At 37.1% G+C, this 17,745-nt stretch overlaps 1 long non-coding RNA gene across 1 annotated transcript in view; it reads right to left on the reverse strand.

Moving 5' to 3' along the window:
- Nucleotides 1-7,913: 7,913 nt before the first annotated feature.
- LOC128655767 (uncharacterized) overlaps nt 7,914-17,745 on the reverse strand; it is an 88,489-nt gene continuing 78,657 nt past the window's right edge. Inside the window, exon 3 of the long non-coding RNA XR_008401901.1 lies at nt 7,914-8,089. This is a non-coding gene — a long non-coding RNA (uncharacterized LOC128655767). The remainder of the gene's footprint in view (nt 8,090-17,745) is intronic.

Consider the following 17,745-nt stretch of genomic DNA (forward strand, 5'->3'; position numbering starts at 1 on the left):
AGGAAGGATGAATAAAGTAGTTTCACTTTAATAATGTATTACTAAATATAATGATATAAATATATATCATTGTGTTATTGTTATATTAACTTACCACTAGATTTAGAGTTCTGCGGCCAAAGGGGTGCGTTAGCTACGCGTGCTTTTTTTCCCCCGCACCTTTTAAATACAGCTGGTATTTAGAGTTCACAGAAGGGCTGCGTTAGGCTCCAAAAAGGGAGCGTAGAGCATAATTTACCGCCACTGCAACTCTAAATACCAGCGGTGCTTACGGACGTGGCCAGCTCCAAAAACGTGCTCCTGCACGATTCCCCCATAGGAAACAATGGGGCAGTTTGAACTGAAAAAAAACCTAACACCTGCAAAAAAGCAGCGTTCAGCTCCTAACGCAGCCCCATTGTTTCCTATGGGGAAACACTTCCTAAGGCTGCACCTAACACCCTAACATGTACCCCGAGTCTAAACACCCCAACCTTACACTTATTAACCCCTAATCTGCCGCCCCCGCTATCGCTGACCCCTGCATATTTTTTTAACCCCCTAATCTGCTGCTCCGTACACCGCCGCCACCTACGTTATCCCTATGTACCCCTAAATTGCTGCCCCTAACACCGCCAACCCCTATATTATATTTATTAACCCCTAATCTGCCGCCTCCAACGTTGCCGCCACCTACCTACAATTATTAACCCCTAATCTGCCGACTGGACCTCACCGCTACTATAATAAAGTTATTAACCCCTAATCCGCCTCACTCACGCCTCAATAAACCTATAATAAATAGTATTAACCCCTAATCTGCCCTCCCTAACATCACCGACACCTAACTTCAAGTATTAACCCCTAATCTGCCGACCGGACCTCACCGCTACTCTAATAAATGTATTAACCCCTAAAGCTAAGTCTAACCCTAACACTAACACCCCCCTAAGTTAAATATAATTTTTATCTAACGAAATAAATTAACTCTTATTAAATAAATTATTCCAATCTAAAGCTAAATACATACCTGTAAAATAAACCCTAATATAGCTACAATATAAATTATAATTATATTGTAGCTATTTTAGGATTAATATTTATTTTACAGGTAACTTTGTATTTATTTTAACCAGGTACAATATCTATTAAATAGTTAATAACTATTTAATAGCTACCTAGTTAAAACAAAATTACCTGTAAACTAAATCCTAACCTAAGTTACAATTAAACCTAACACTACACTATCAATAAATTAATTACATACAAATACCTACAAATAAATACAATTAAATAAACTAACTAAAGTACAAAAAAAAAAAAAAACTAAGTTACAAAAAATAAAAAAATAATTTACAAACATTAGAAAAATATTACAACAATTTTAAGCTAATTACACCTACTCTAAGCCCCCTAATAAAATAACAAAGCCCCCCAAAATAAAAAAATGCCCTACCCTATTCTAAAATACAAATAGAAAAGCTCTTTTACCTTACCAGCCCTTAAAAGGGCCTTTTGCGGGGCATGCCCCAAAGAATTCTGCTCTTTTGCCTGTAAAAAAAAACATACAATACCCCCCAACATTACAACCCACATACCCCTAATCTAACCCAAACCCCCCTTAAATAAACCTAACACTAAGCCCCTGAAGATCTCCCTAACTTATCTTCACCACGCCGGGTATCACTGATCCGTCCAGAAGAGGCTCCAAAATCTTCATCCAAGCCCAAGCGGGGGCTGAAGAGGTCCATCATTGGGCTGAAGAGGTCCATCATCGGGCTGAAGAGGTCCATCATCGGGCTGAAGAGGTCCATCATCGGGCTGAAGAGGTCCATCATCGGGCTGAAGAGGTCCATCATCGGGCTGAAGTCTTGATCTAAGCAGGGGCTGAAGAGATCCATCATCCGGCTGAAGTCTTCTATCAAGCGGCATCTTCAATCTTCTTTCTTCCGGATCCATCTTCATCCCGCCGACGCAGAACATCCATCCTGGCCGACGACTTCCCGATGAATGATGGTTCCTTTAAATGACATCATCCAAAATGGCGTCCCTCTAATTCTGATTGGCTGATAGGATTCTATCAGCCAATCGGAATTAAGGTAGGAAAATTCTGATTGGCTGATGGAATCAGCCAATCAGATTCAAGTTCAATCCGATTGGCTGATCCAATCAGCCAATCAGATTGAGCTCGCATTCTATTGGCTGATCGGAACAGCCAATAGAATGCGAGCTCAATCTGAGAATCCTATCAGCCAATCGGAATTCAAGGGACGCCATCTTGGATGACGTCATTTAAAGGAACCGTCATTCGTCGGGAAGTCGTCGGCCAGGATGGATGTTCCGCGTTGGCGGGATGAAGATGGATCCGAAAGAAAGAAGATTGAAGATGCCGCTTGATAGAAGACTTCAGCCCGATGATGGACCTCTTCAGCCGGATGATGGACCTCTTCAGCCCGATGATGGACCTCTTAAGCCCAATGATGGACCTCTTCAGCCCGATAATGGACCTCTTCAGCCCCCGCTTGGGCTTGGATGAAGACTTCAGAGCCTCCTCTGGACGGATTGGTGATACCCGGCGTGGTGAAGATAAGGTAGAGAGCTCTTCAGGGCTTAGTGTTAGGTTTATTTAAGGGGGGTTTCGGTTAGATTAGGGGTATGTGGGTGGTGGGTTGTAATGTTGGGGGGGGTATTGTATGTTTTTTTTTACAGGCAAAAGAGCAGAATTCTTTGGGGCATGCCCCGCAAAAGGCCCTTTTAAGGGCTGGTAAGGTAAAAGAGCTTTTCTATTTTTATTTTAGAATAGGGTAGGGCATTTTTTTATTTTGGGGGGCTTTGTTATTTTATTAGGGGGCTTAGAGTAGGTGTAATTAGCTTAAAATTGTTGTAATATTTTTCTAATGTTTGTAAATTATTTTTTTATTTTTTGTAACTTAGTTCTTTTTTTATTTTTTGTACTTTAGTTAGTTTATTTAATTGTATTTAATTGTAGGTATTTGTATGTAATTAATTTATTGATAGTGTAGTGTTAGGTTTAATTGTAGATAATTGTAGGTATTTTATTTAATTAATTTATTTATTGATAGTGTAGTGTTAGGTTTAATTGTAACTTAGGTTAGGATTTATTTTACAGGTAATTTTGTAATTATTTTAACTAGGTAGCTTATTAAATAGTTATTAACTATTTAATAGCTATTGTACCTGGTTAAAATAAATAAAAAGTTGCCTGTAAAATAAATATTAATCCTAAAATAGCTACAATGTAATTATAATTTATATTGTAGCTATATTAGGGTTTATTTTACAGGTAAGTATTTAGCTTGAAATAGAAATAATTTATTTAATAAGAGTTAATTTATTTCGTTAGATAAAAATTATATTTAACTTAGGGGGGTGTTAGTGTTAGGGTTAGACTTAGCTTTAGGGGTTAATAAATTTAATATAGTAGTGGTGAGGTCCGGTCGGCAGATTAGGGGTTAATACTTGAAGTTAGGTGTCGGTGATGTTAGGGAGGGCAGATTAGGGGTTAATACTATTTATTATAGGGTTATTGAGGCATAAGTGAGGCGGATTAGGGGTTAATAACTTTATTATAGTAGCGGTAAGGTCCGGTCGGCAGATTAGTGGTTAATAATTGTAGGTAGGTGGCGGTGACGTTGGGGGCGGCAGATTAGGGGTTAATAAATATAATATAGGGGTCGGCGGTGTTAGGGGCAGCAGATTAGGGGTACATAGGGATAACTTAGGTTGCGGCGGTGTGCGGTCGGCAGATTAGGGGTTAAAAATTTTATTAAAGTGGCGGCGATGTGGGGGGGCCTCGGTTTAGGGTTACATAGGTAGTTTATGGGTGTTAGTGTACTTTAGAGCACAGTAGTTAAGAGCTTTATGAACTGGCGTTAGCCCAGAAGCTCTTAACTCCTGGCTTTTTGCTGGGGCTGGAGTCTTGTTGTTAGATTTCTAACGCTCACTTCAGCCAAGACTCTAAATACCAGCGTTAGAAAGATCCCATTGAAAAGATAGGATACGCAATTGACGTAGGGGGATCTGCGGTATGGAAAAGTCACGGCTGGAAAGTGAGCGTTAGACCCTTTCCTGACTGACTCTAAATACCAGCGGGCGGCAAAAACCAGCGTTAGGACCCCCTAACGCTGGTTTTGATGGCTAACGCAGAACTCTAAATCTAGGCGTAAATCTAGCGGTTATTCTCTGTAATATATTAACATTTCTGGCTTCAGTAGCATTTTAAAGGGGCATTGGACACAATATTAAACACTACAATAAAAATAAGGGCAGTAAAAAAAAAATTATTTTTTTGCTGTAAATTTAGTTTTTTTCCAGTTTACAGGGAGTCTGCTGTATATAATGAAGTGATTCTTAGGCACTACTCAAAGAAGTGCGCCAATTATTTTACATTTGTTCTCTCATTGGCCACATAAAGGAAAACCAGGAACACCTGTAGATTTAAAAAATAATTCCAAAGATTTTTAATTACATCTACATATTTTCAGCTGTATCACAATGTGTACTTTTTTTTAGTGGCAGTGCATTATTGGCAAGTTACTAAATTAAGCTGATCTTCACGTCCGGTTGTAGTGACTTCTAGGTACTCCATCTGCAATAAGCACTTTTACCTATATTAAAGAGATATAAAACAGCCTCTTTCATTGTTGTGATTTAAAAAAACATTATTAAGAGAAATTATTGTAATATGTATTATTTATCACAAGGGTACGGGGGTCTCTATAGGAAAGAAAAATAGTCGCTTTCCCTTTGAAGTGGTTGCTAGGAGACACATGTTCTAGCGCCAGTCAATTTCTTGCCCATGCTCATTAGAAAACGTTTGCAGCAAAAACCCTGTGACACTGAAATTTAAGCTTTATAATGGAAGCTCCCTTATCTCACTAAAGGCAGCGGCTACACTGAGAATTTCTAAGTGCTCATTTTGCAAAAAAACTAGCAAGATGTTTGTTGTTTTTAACACAATCTGTTTCTTTTTATGTTTTCTTTGATGTAACATATGTATTTTTTTAAAGGAGCACTGTTTCATATCCCTTTAAGGCAGTGGCGTATTTATGTTTAGTGCTGCCCTAGGCACTCAAAATTCTGCTGCCCCCCCCAAAGGATTTAGGCCTTTTTTCCACTTCATATTTTTTTGGGTAATTGTGTAAAATGTTATTGTTTAGTTTGTTTTTTCATAGCAATTCAAAAGAAAATGGGCTAACAGAACACTTGCATACAGGTGGGTTGAATTGCATGGATCTCATACCATTTTTTACCTGAGAGAAGGGAGAGAAAAAAAGGCGAGAGGAAAAAAGGGAGGGAAAGGAAAGCAGGAAGGGAGGGGGAGAGAGAGAGAGAGAGAGAGAGAGAGAGAGAGAAGAGAGAAAGTGGTGAGGGAAAGAAAAGAGTGAAAGAAGGGAGCAAGGGAGGGAGTTGAGAGAAAGAAGGGAGGGAGGGAAAAAAGGGAGGGAGGAAAAAAGGAGGGAGTTGATGGAGGGAGTGAGTTGAGGGAGGAAGGGAGGGAGAAAGGGATAGAAGTGAGAGAGAAAGGGAGGGAAAGAAGAATACACTTTGAAACAATCACTGCCCTTCACATGCAACAACATACAGTAATTACCATCATTCAAGTAATGAAACTTTTTAAGTGTCGGTTTACTATTTACTCCATGGGTTCATGAATGCAGAGAAAGCTAGCTATTAGTAGCTAACATACATTAGCGCTGAGAGTTTATGATTAGAAATCACAAGCTGATCTAAGCAGTGCACAAATGCATCCAGTCTGTTAGCTGCTAAGACCTGCAATAAGCACTGCACTTGCAGACCCACCACAGCTGACTAGGGGAGGCAGCATATCGGCATAAGGTCGTCTCCTCCAGCCTCACCTTGTAAGCATATCCCCGGGCAAATTTCTCACCAAGAATGCTTCCACTGCAAAAATGCCGGCGGCTCTAAATGAAGCAACAGTTTAAAGGAGCACTGCCTGTAAAGAGCGACCTTAATCAGTGCATGTGCCTTGTCTTCTCTGTAAAAGCCTGCACTTTATTGCTCACTGTACTGTATGCTGGCTTTAAGAGAGAGGATAGGACAGATGTGATGCCCCTCCCAAATCTGCTGCCCTAGGCACCGGCCTTGTTGGCCTAGGCCATAATACGCCCCTGCTTTAAGGAGTTGTTTTTTATACTTCCAGGCATCCTGTTACAATAGTCATATAGCTATGATCCCTCACTTAATTAACTGCTTATCCCTGGACTATCTCATCACAATAAAACTAAACATTAATTTATTTGGGATATGACCATGAGCTTTTCAAAAAAGCAAAAACCTGAAAATAACTTTTAATGTTTTGGGGCTTTTTTTTTAATTAAACTAAGAAAAAAAAATGTCAAATTAATCACACATTTATACATATTTTGCATAGATTAAAAAAATACTTTATTAACATTATTGTAACAATGCATAGCATTATGAAAGCAGCTAATCCTTTGAGGGTTTTTTTTTTTCTTTTAAGATCATTTTTACTCTTTAATGGGCCATGGGCGACTGAAAGATCAACTTTGTTTAGTAAGAACAAATTCAGGACAATCTATTGCCATGTGATGACTTACAGAGATAAAATGATTATCACCCCCTCCTCCAAAAATCACTAAAATGCTAATGCTACAACAGGAACAGACAGAAACTGTCACACAAAGGCATTGTGCATCCCTGCCCTAGTGACATTTCCTTAATCTCAAAGGAAACAAGTAGTTAAGGCCCACGCAGACGAATGTCATGGTTCTTGGCTGACTACAGTCCTATTTAAGAATAGGATGTGTACCAGTAATTCACTTACTGGCAAAATAAAATGTGATATTATCAGCTATATATTTTAAATGTTATAATAGTGCTTCATTAAGACATTACGTACGTCAGTATAAATCTACAGTGAATAAAACTGTACCAACATTTTCAGTTGCTGAAACAGATTTTTTTTTATATATTTTGGGTAACAAGCTGACAACATTTTCCAGTTACATTTTCCAGTTACAAAAGTATTTACATACACTGTTTACAGGAGTGGTTCTACACCATAGGGAGTGTAAATTAAAGGGATATTAAACATCTCTTGGTTTTGTGTAAAATTTTCCACTCTCCCTAGAGAGGCCACCTTAAAAGATAGAGAGTGCTACAGTAATGCATATGGGTGTATTGCGCCATCAGAACCCCCTAAAACTCATTTTGAATCAATAAATAAATCAAAGACTATTAGTCAACGATTCTTATTTAACTTATCTTATACCTAAGATGTTCTTTATTGAATAGAAGCAAACAAATTCATTAAAAAACATTAGACGTAAATATTATGGACTGTTTATATCAAGCTGGTGCAATGTCATAAGGATAGAGGTGATTATTTACTATTATTTCAGAAGGTCATGAAGAATCACAGCTCTAAGTGTTAGCAGCTAGATGGGGATACTATGATCATGTCATTTCTTCCAGCCTTTAATGTTCATAGTACTGAGAAACAATTGACAGCAATAAGCACAGATGAAAACAAAACAAGCTCAGATGAAGCATATTACAGGTCTGGAAACTTTCCTTCAGAAGTTGATGTGTGAAGAATTCCGACTATACTTCACTTTCATCTTAAGAAACAACATTTGGACCTTCCAGTCATTCAACTCCTCCTTTATACTGAAATTTCACATCAAGGTAGAGAGATTCATTTATTTCAAGCACACAAAAAATGAATTGATCTTGGGAAGAACTTATATTTCCGTTGCAATGTAACATTAGTTAGTCCACAGACTAATAACAATAATTAACTGCTATTGGTTACTTGACAGCGGGGATACTTAATCACGGAGTAATAAGTCTACAAATAAATTTAGAGACATTGAATTCAAAACAAAATTGTCCATTACATTTTTAATTACTGTATGCAGAGAAAAACTTTGTAACATACAATTACCATTTATATTGTCTGCATTTTCTGTAATTTACAGTGGGTATGAAAAGTCTACACAACCTTTTGAAATTATAAAGGTTTTTGAAATGTAAAGACAAAAATAACAACAATGAAAATGTCAGACTTTTTCATCTGTAATGTGATCTTCCAAGAAACAAAAATCTAGAGGAAAAAAACAAAAAAATAATTATTAGCAGACATGTGCACGGTAACTTTTTCAGTTCCCCCAAATCTTTCATTCCCAATATTCAAAATACTTCGTATTTTGAATATTTGGCACCCGTGCTGTCCAGTATTCGTCTCATTTTTAGACAAAATTATACTGACCATTCATACAGCATTTACAAATCAGTGCAAAATCAGTGCAAAAGGTTAAAAACTTCACCTGTAACAACTAAAATACTTACCTAAGCCTCCTGTTCGCACACCTGGGGCTCTGTGACAAAGAGACGCAGTTTAGTGCAGCTCTCTAGCATACTTAGGTATTTTAGTGGCTACAGGTCAAGTTTTTCACCTGTAGCAGGGAAACATGGACATTCTAATGTAAATGTTGCATAAATGTCGATATTCATTTTGTTTAAAGGGACAGTCAAGTCCAAAAAAAAGTTCATGATTTAAATAGGGCATGCAATTTAAAACAACTTTCTAATTTACTTTAATCACCAATTTTGCTTTGTTCTCTTGGTATTCTTAGTTGAAAGCTAAACCTAGGAGGTACATATGCTAATTTCTTAGACCTTGAAGGCCGCCTCTAATCTAAATGCATTTTAATAGTTTTTCACCACTAGAGGGTGTTAGTTCATGTATTTCATATAGATTACATTGAGGTCATGCACGTGAATTTACAGAGGAGTGAGCACTGATTGGCTAAAATGCAAGTCTGTCAAAAGAACTGAAATAAGGAAGCAGTCTGCAGAGGCTTAGATACAAGGTAATTACAAAGGTAAAACGTGTATTATTTTAACTGTGTTGTTTATGCAAAACTGGGGAATTGGTAATTAAGGGATTTATATATCTTTTAAAACAACAACAGTTCTGGTGTTGACTGTCCCTTTTAGTATTTGTAACTATTTAAAGAAAAAAATGAATACTGACGAATTTAGCATTATTCCTTCATTTTATTTAAATTTCAGGCTGCATTATTTTGGATATTCATCTCATTAACATTAACACTATAAGAATATTGGTTTTATTTTAATGTACATGTCTAATTATTAGTATCACAAAATTGAACTACCCACTAATGAGTAGATTATAGGGGGCACCAATAATACAATAAAAACGATCAAAGAAAGATAAAAACAACTAAAATATGGCTAGATATAGAGTTTTGTCGGTAAAGACCCGCATAGCTAATGCAGCTTTTTTCCCAATGCCCCCTTAAGACAACGCTGGTATTTAGAGTTGTCTGAAGGGCTGCGTTAGGCTCCAAAAAGGGTGCGTTGAGCCAAATGTACCTCCACTTCAACCCTCAATACCAGCGTTGCTTACGGTAGCGGTAAGCTGGCAAAACGTGCTCGTGCACGATTCCCCCATAAGAAACAATGGGGCAGTTTTGGATGAAAAAAAACATAACACCTGCAAAAAAAGAAGCGTTAAGCTCCCAACGCAGCCCCATTGTTTCCTATGGGGAAACACTTTCTAAGTCTGCACCTAACACCCTAACATGTACCCCGAGTCTAAACACCCCTAACCTTACACTTATTAACCCCTAATCTGCCGTCCCCACTATCGCTGACACCTGCATTATACTATTAACCCCTAATCTGCTGCTCCGGACAACGCCGCAACCTACATTATACCTATGTACCCCTAATCTGCTGCCCCTAACATCGCTGACCCCTATATTATATTTATTAACCCCTAATCTGCCCCCCCCAATGTCGCTGCTACCTTACCTACACTTATTAACCCCTAATCTGCCGACCTCGCCGCCACTATAATAAAGTTATTAACCCCTAAACCGCCGCACTCCCGCCTCGCAAACCATTTAAAAAATAGTATTAACCCCTAATCTGCCCCCCCCCCCCAACGTCTCCGCCACCTAACTTCAAGTATTAACCCCTAATCTGCCGACCGGACCTCGCCGCTACTCTAGTAAATGTATTAACCCCTAAAGCTAAGTCTAACCCTAACCCTAACACCCCCTAAATTAAATATAATTTAATCTAACAAAATAAATTAAATCTTATTAACTAAAGTATTCCTATTTAAAACTAAATACTTACCTGTAAAATAAACCCTAATATAGCTACAATATAACGAATAATTACATTGTAGCTATTTTAGGATTTATATTTATTTTACAGGCAACTTTGTATTTATTTTAACTGGGTACAATAGCTATTAAATAGTTATTAACTATTTAATAGCTACCTAGTTAAAATAATTACAAAATTACCTGTAAAATAAATCCTAACCTAAGTTACAATTAAACCTAACACTACACTATCAATAAATTAATTAAATAAATTGCCTACAATTACATACAATTAAATATTTAAACTAAATTACAAAAAAAACAAACACTAAATTACAAAAAAAAAAAAGATTACAAGAATATTAGGCTAATTACGCCTACTCTAAGCCCCCTAATAAAATAAAAAAGCCCCCCAAAATAATAAAGGTCCCTACCCTATTCTAAATTAAAAAGTAACCAGCTCTTTTACCAGTCCTGAAAAGGGCTTTTTGCGGGGCATGCCCCTAAGTAATCAGCTCTTTTGCCTGTAAAAAAAAATACAACCCCCCTAACATTAAAACCCGCCACCCACATACCCCCCTTAAAAAAACCTAACACTACCCCCTGAAGATCTCCCTACCTTGAGTCGTGTTCACCCAGCCGGGCACCGATGGACCAAAAGAGGACATCCGGAGCGGCAGAAGTCTTCATCCTATCTGGGCAGAAGAGGACATCCGGACCAGCAGACATCTTCATCCAAGCGGCATCTTCTATCTTCATCCATCTGGAGCGGAGCCATCTTCTTCCAGCCGATGCGGATCCATCCTCTTCAACCGATGCCTACTCGCCGAATGAAGGTTCCTTTAAATTACGTCATCCAAGATGGCGTCCCTCGAATTCCGATTGGCTGATAGGATTCTATCAGCCAATCGGAATTAAGGTAGGGAAAATCTGATTGGCTGATCCAATCAGCCAATCTGAGCTTGCATTCTATTGGCTGATCGGAACAGCCAATAGAATGCGAGCTCAATCGGATTGAACTTGAATCTGACTGGCTGATTTAATCAGCCAATCAAATTTTTCCTACCTTAATTCTGATTGGCTGATAGAATCCTATCAGCCAATCGGAATTCGAGGGACACCATCTTGGAGAGTAGGCATCGGTTGAAGAGGATGGATCCGCGTTGGCTGGAAGAAGATGGCTCCGCTCCGGATGGATGAAGATAGAAGATGCCACTTGGATGAAGACTTCTGCCGCTCCGGATGTCCTCTTTTGGTCCATCGGTGCCCGGCTGGGTGAACACGACTCAAGGTAGGGAGATCTTCAGGGGGGTATTGTTAGGTTTTTTTTAAGGGGGGTTTGGGTTAAAGTAGGGGTATGTGGGTGGTGGGTTTTAATGTTGGGGGGGCAAAAGAGCTGATTACTTAGGGGCATGCCCGGCAAAAAGCCCTTTTAAGGGCTGGTAAAAGAGCTGGTTACTTTTTAATTTAGAATAGGGTAGGGACCTTTATTATTTTGGGGGGCTTTTTTATTTTATTAGGGGGCTTAGAGTAGGTGTAATTTTTTATTTTTTGTAATTTAGTGTTTGTTTGATTTTGTAATGTAGTTTAGTTTATTTAATTGTATGTAATTGTAGGTAATTTATTTAATTAATTTATTGATAATGTAGTGTTAGGTATAACTTAGGTTAGGATTTATTTTACAAGTAATTTTGTAATTATTTTAACTAGGTAGCTATTAAATAGTTTCTATCCATAACAGCCTGTTAGTATGCATACAAAGATTTTTTTGTACCTTCAGTTTTATTACATTTGTTGATTTTAACATTCCTTTACATGCTGTCAGTGTTTCCTTCAGGGTGACGTCCGGCTGCAGCCGTTACTGGCTAGTGATTGGACAGTCATCCCTTTAAGTACACTACAGACATGTTCAGCATTAGTTCCTATGACTAAGCGCCACTAGGGGGCGTGAAACGCGTTAGGACTGCTACTCCTGCTTACCTGTACCTTGATGCAGCTTTTACCTTTTGTTTAATAAAGATTCCCGGATTTTCCCGGATTTTACCTTGCCCCTGAGTGCTCAGATCTCTGCTTTTTTAGCTATTAAATAGTTAATAACTATTTAATAGCTATTGTACCTAGTTAAAATAGATACAAAGTTGCCTGTAAAATAAATATGAATCCTTAAATAGCTACAATATAATTATTCGTTATATTGTAGCTATAGTAGGGTTTATTTTACAGGTAAGTATTTAGTTTCAAATATGAATACTTTAGTTAATAAGATTTAATTTATTTCGTTAGATTAAAATTATATTTAACTTAGGGGGGTGTTAGGGTTAGTGTTAGACTTAGCTTTAGGGGTTAATACATTTATTAGAGTAGCGGCGAGGTCCGGTCGGCAGATTAGGGGTTAATACTTGAAGTTAGGTGGCGGTGATTTTAGGGAGGGCAAATTAGGGGTTAATACTATTTATTATAGTGTTTGCGAGGTGGGAGTGTGGCGGTTTAGGGGTTAATACATTTATTATAGTGGTGGCAAGGTCCGGTCGGCAGATTAGGGGTTAATAAGTGTAGTTAGGTATCGGCGACGTTGGGGGGGGCAGATTAGGGGTTAATAAATATTATGTAGGTGTCGGCGATGTTAGGGGCAGCAGATTAGGGGTTCATAGGGATAATGTAGGTGGCGGCGGTGTGCGGTCAGCAGATTAGGGGTTAAAAATATTTATAATAGTGGTGGTGATGTGGGGGGGCCTTGGTTTAGGGGTACATAGGTAGTTTATGGGTGTTAGTGTACTTTAGAGCACAGTAGTTAAGAGCTTTATAAACCGGCGTTAGCCCATAAAGCTCTTAACTACTGACTTTTTTGGGGGCTGGAATCTTGTCGGTAGAGGCTCTACCGCTCACTTCAGCCAAGACTCTAAATACCGGCATTAGGAAGAACCCAATGAAAAGATAGGATACGCAATTGGCGTAAGGGGATCTGCGGTATTGAAAAGTTGCGGCTTGAAAGTGAGCGTTAGACCCTTTCCTGCCTGACTCTAAATACCAGCGGGCGGCCAAAAGCAGCGTTAGGACCCCTAACGCTGCTTTTGACGGCTAACGCAGAACTCTAAATCTAGGCGTTTGTGTGTATAATAATATAAGAGTAAGTCCAATAGTAAAAGATTCCATGCTCAGACTGATCCATTTCCAAACATATGGGCAACAATAATAGGTATTTTAGAAAACACAATGAACAAAAGGGCGCCAAATTGCGTAATCTTGTAAAATTCAAATATTTTAATGGGACAGTCAACACCAGAATTGTTGTTGTTTTAAAAGATAGATAATCCCTTAATTACCTATTCCCCAGTTTTGCATAACCAACAAAGTTATAATAATACACGTTTTGCCTCTTTAATTACTTTTAGCCAATCAGTTCTCACTCCTCTGTAAATTCACGTGCATGAGCTCTATGTTATCTATATGAAACTCATGAAAACTAACGCCCTCTAGTGGTTAGAAACGGTCAAAATGCATTTAGATTAGTGGCGGCCTATAAGGTCTAAGAAATTAGCATATAAACCTCCTAGATTTAGCTTTCAACTAAGAATACAAAGAGAACAAAGCAAAATTGGTGATAAAAGTAAATTGGAAAGTTGTTTAAAATGACAAGCCCTATTTGAATCATGAAAGTTTTTTTGGACTTGACTGTCCCTTTAAGTTTAAAACAGAAAAGGACTCACACTTTGTGATGGCACCAACAACAATGGTGCAATAAGAACAGGCTAGTACTCAGTCTCCAGCTGACTGGCACTGCGGTGGACTGCTACCTGTATATAGTGTACTGCAACAGGCTGTTTTCTGTATGCTGCTCCTTTGGCAAACATCTAGCTGGTAATAGAGCATTGGATTCTACAAGAGACATACTCAAACCATCCATACAAAATGGAGCTATCAACTCTGTAAAATAATGTTTTATTGCAACACGTTTTTTCAGTCTGCTGACTGTTTCATCAACCAAGTACCCAAATTTTGGTATGTAATATTGGTTTGCACATTTGCAAAACACACTCAGTTTACCTGCTGCCATTCTTGATAACATCACAAAACAGATATGCTTCCTGCTCAATAATAATGTGCACTTTTACACTAATTAGTCAAATTGATCACTCAATAAACATATATGCCCAATATACTGATAATACCCCTGTTCAAATCCCTTAGAGAGACATAAACACATATCTCTATGGTTTTAGATCACAGCACGCCCTTCAACCTGTAATTGCTTAACTCCCCAAATTGTCGTTTTGTTTGACATTCATCATGCACGTTTTTTTTTTATTACAAATAACGTTGCAGACAACTATTTCATGTTGTTTTCAAGAGGTAAAGATTTTAAGCTTCAAGGATATTAGTGGCAGAAGCATTTTGGTCACTGGAAAAACACACTAACCCTATTGAAGGCTGCAAGAATTTCTTAAGCTGTTAAGAGCTGAGCCAATAAAAAAAATATGAGTTTTTAACAAGTTTTTCTTGAATATGCTGCAAATTGCCTAAAAGAGCTTTCTTACAGAATTTGATTTTATGGCTTGCATAGGGCAATCACTTTTACTCTAAAGCAAGTGGCGCTTAAAGGGATAGTCTAGTCAAAATTAAACTTTTATGATTTAGATAGAGGGGCATATTTATCAAAGCGTCAATCTCAGTGCATTCGCCAGCGTCAATACACTCACCAGACATCGCTGATGCGAATCCACATATGATTCCCTTATTTATAAAAAAAACATCTAAAAATTGTGCGTCAAGTACAGTGCGATGAGCATCGGACTGTTGTTAACTAACAGTCATGGATGAGGTAGGTATTCGGGTTTTTCCCAACTTTATTTATACATTTCATTACTGTCCATGAACAAGCACATTTCTCTAAAGCTAATCTTTTATTTTTCCTCTGTTAATGTCCAAGAAATTGCTAGATATATACCTCAACAAACAATATCTCATAGAAAGTTATTATATTTATTTGTTATATGATACTCTCACATAAATTAATGTGTATTTGTATTTGTAAAAGTCATGATATGCTTTTATCTCATGTTTTTTTTATAAATGAGTATGAATGCTATATATGTTTGCACATACCTTTATATATATATATATATATATATATATATATATATATATATGTATATATATATATATATATATATATACACACACACACACACACATACATGTGTGTCTTATGTCAGAAATCTTTTTCAAACATATTTACATGTCCCTAAGTTCCTTTTTTTGTTCTAAACAATGTTGTCTGTCATATATCTGTGTTTATTTATACCACTATATGTATATAGTGTAAATGTATTATCATTCTGAGCAGGAATAATTGTGAATATAACATGCAATCAGGGTATCATATGTATTTATTTGCAATCAATGGATATTTTAAGAGCTGGGACAGTTTTCTCTCTGTAACTGTAACCCCTCCTGATTGCAATCTAGTTTTAAAAACCACCCCTACACAGGTGTTAGAATATGGGCTGTTATATAAAATGACATTTCTTACTGAAAAAGAAATTCAAGGGAAGGAAGAAATACACTGAAAATAGCATGACAGTAAAGAGGTGATTTTAATTTCTGCTGTATCTGAATCATGCCAGTTTAATGTTAGGTAGGCTATCCCTTTGAGCTATCATATTAAGATTATATTGAATTAAACATTGATTCGAATTTTAAAATCAGTCTAAAATATTACACTGTGTGACCTAATGTCAGCATCAATGTTTATCTTTAATACTAATTTCACATAAACATACTTTCAAAGTATAATACACAATGTAACAAATGGCACTTACAAGTTCTGATGAGTGATCAATTACACAAGTATCGAGTAATTTGATTAGTTAGTGATAGTTTAAAATGTATATTTGAATCTGATTGGCTGATGTCATAAATCATGTGATTATGCATATTCCAATTAAAAGTGGTTCAAAAATTCACTAGTGTGTGGGTTGTTTAGGAGTTTGCATCATAATTGGTGCGAAAAGTGTTGCGTCAAAATTGGTGCGAAGTGGAGAGTGTGACTTACTTGTATTACATGGCTTAAACATGGTGCACATAGATTTTTCACCAAAAATTAAAAGGAAGTTAGCTATATTATGTTGTGCATTTATTTCATTTTTATCTCTATATCTATTAGTACGACAAGTTTGGGGCAAAACTATTCAACAAATTTCGAGAAATAATATTGTCCCCCTTGCTTTGTAATGAGAGACAAATTTGTAACATAATCCATAAGTAGTAATGTATTTTTCATTTTTATCCCTATATCTACAAGTGCACCAAATGTGGAGCAATAATATTGTTTGATTTAGAAAGGGTATACTATTTTAATAGAGTTTCTAATTTACTTTTATTATGTAATATACTTCATTCTCTTGCAGCATCGAACATAAGCTTTCTGTGTTTTCAGACTCCCATTGAGTTCTATGGCATCTGCGGCCTCAAGGGTGGCGGATTGAAAACTAGGTACACTGTGTCAGAATAGACGCAAGCGTACCTGTTAAATGTTTGATAAGTTTGGAAAAGCGTCAAATAGAGTTGAATCTGAATTTGAAACATCTGTAATGACGCAAGCATCTATCTGCGTCGGATTGAGGTTGCAGGAGCGTATACTACGTCACAAATTTTAACATTTGCCGATCTTGACGCTTTGATAACTACGGTGGATCAATCTTGCAACAAATAGGACACGGGATTCAAGCATATTTTCAGTTGGTGCTTTGATAAATATGCCCCAGAGCATGTAATTTTAAGCAACTTTCTATTTTACTCCTATTATCAATTTTTCTTAGTTCTTCCCAGGTCCCGAACCAAAAATGGTCCTGCTCCTAAGTTTACATTCTGGCTTTTTAAAATAAAGATACCAAGGGAATGAAGAAAAATTGATAATAGAAGTAAACTAGACAGTTGGTTAAAATTGCATGCTTTATCTGAATCATGAAAGTTTAATTTTGACTAGACTATCCCTTTAAAGGGACAGTCTAGTCAAAAATAAACTTTCATGATTCAGATAGGGCATGTAATTTTAAACAACATTCCAATTTACTTTTATCATCAATTTTGCTGTGTTCTATTGGTATTCTTAGTTGAAAGCTAAACCTAGGTAGCCTTAAATACCAATTTTTTAGCCCTTGACGGCTGCCTCTTATCTGAATTCATTTTGACATTTTTTCACAACTAGAGGGCATTAGTTAATCTGTGCCATATAGATAACATGGTGCTCACACCCGTGAAGTTACCTAGGATTTTGCACTGATTGTCTGTCGAAAGAACTGAAAAAAGGGGGCAGTCTGCAGAGGCTTAGATACAAGGCAATCACAGAGGTAAAACGTGTATTAATATAACTGTGTTGGTTATGCAAAACTGGGGAATGGGTTATAAAGGCATTATCTATCTTTTTAAACAATACAAATTCTGGTGTAGATTGTCCCTTTAATGCCCCTTTAACAGTTAAAAAACAAGATTTCCAGATCAATTCCATTCTTAGGTTGTTTGGCAGCTCAATCATTGAATCTCAACTGTACTCAGCAAGAGAAATCTTTTAACCACTTAATAACCACCGATATACCCTTTAAGTCAGCGACCGTTCACA

This window comes from Bombina bombina, chromosome 4, assembly GCF_027579735.1.
Source record: "Bombina bombina isolate aBomBom1 chromosome 4, aBomBom1.pri, whole genome shotgun sequence".
Lineage (NCBI taxonomy): Eukaryota > Metazoa > Chordata > Amphibia > Anura > Bombinatoridae > Bombina > Bombina bombina.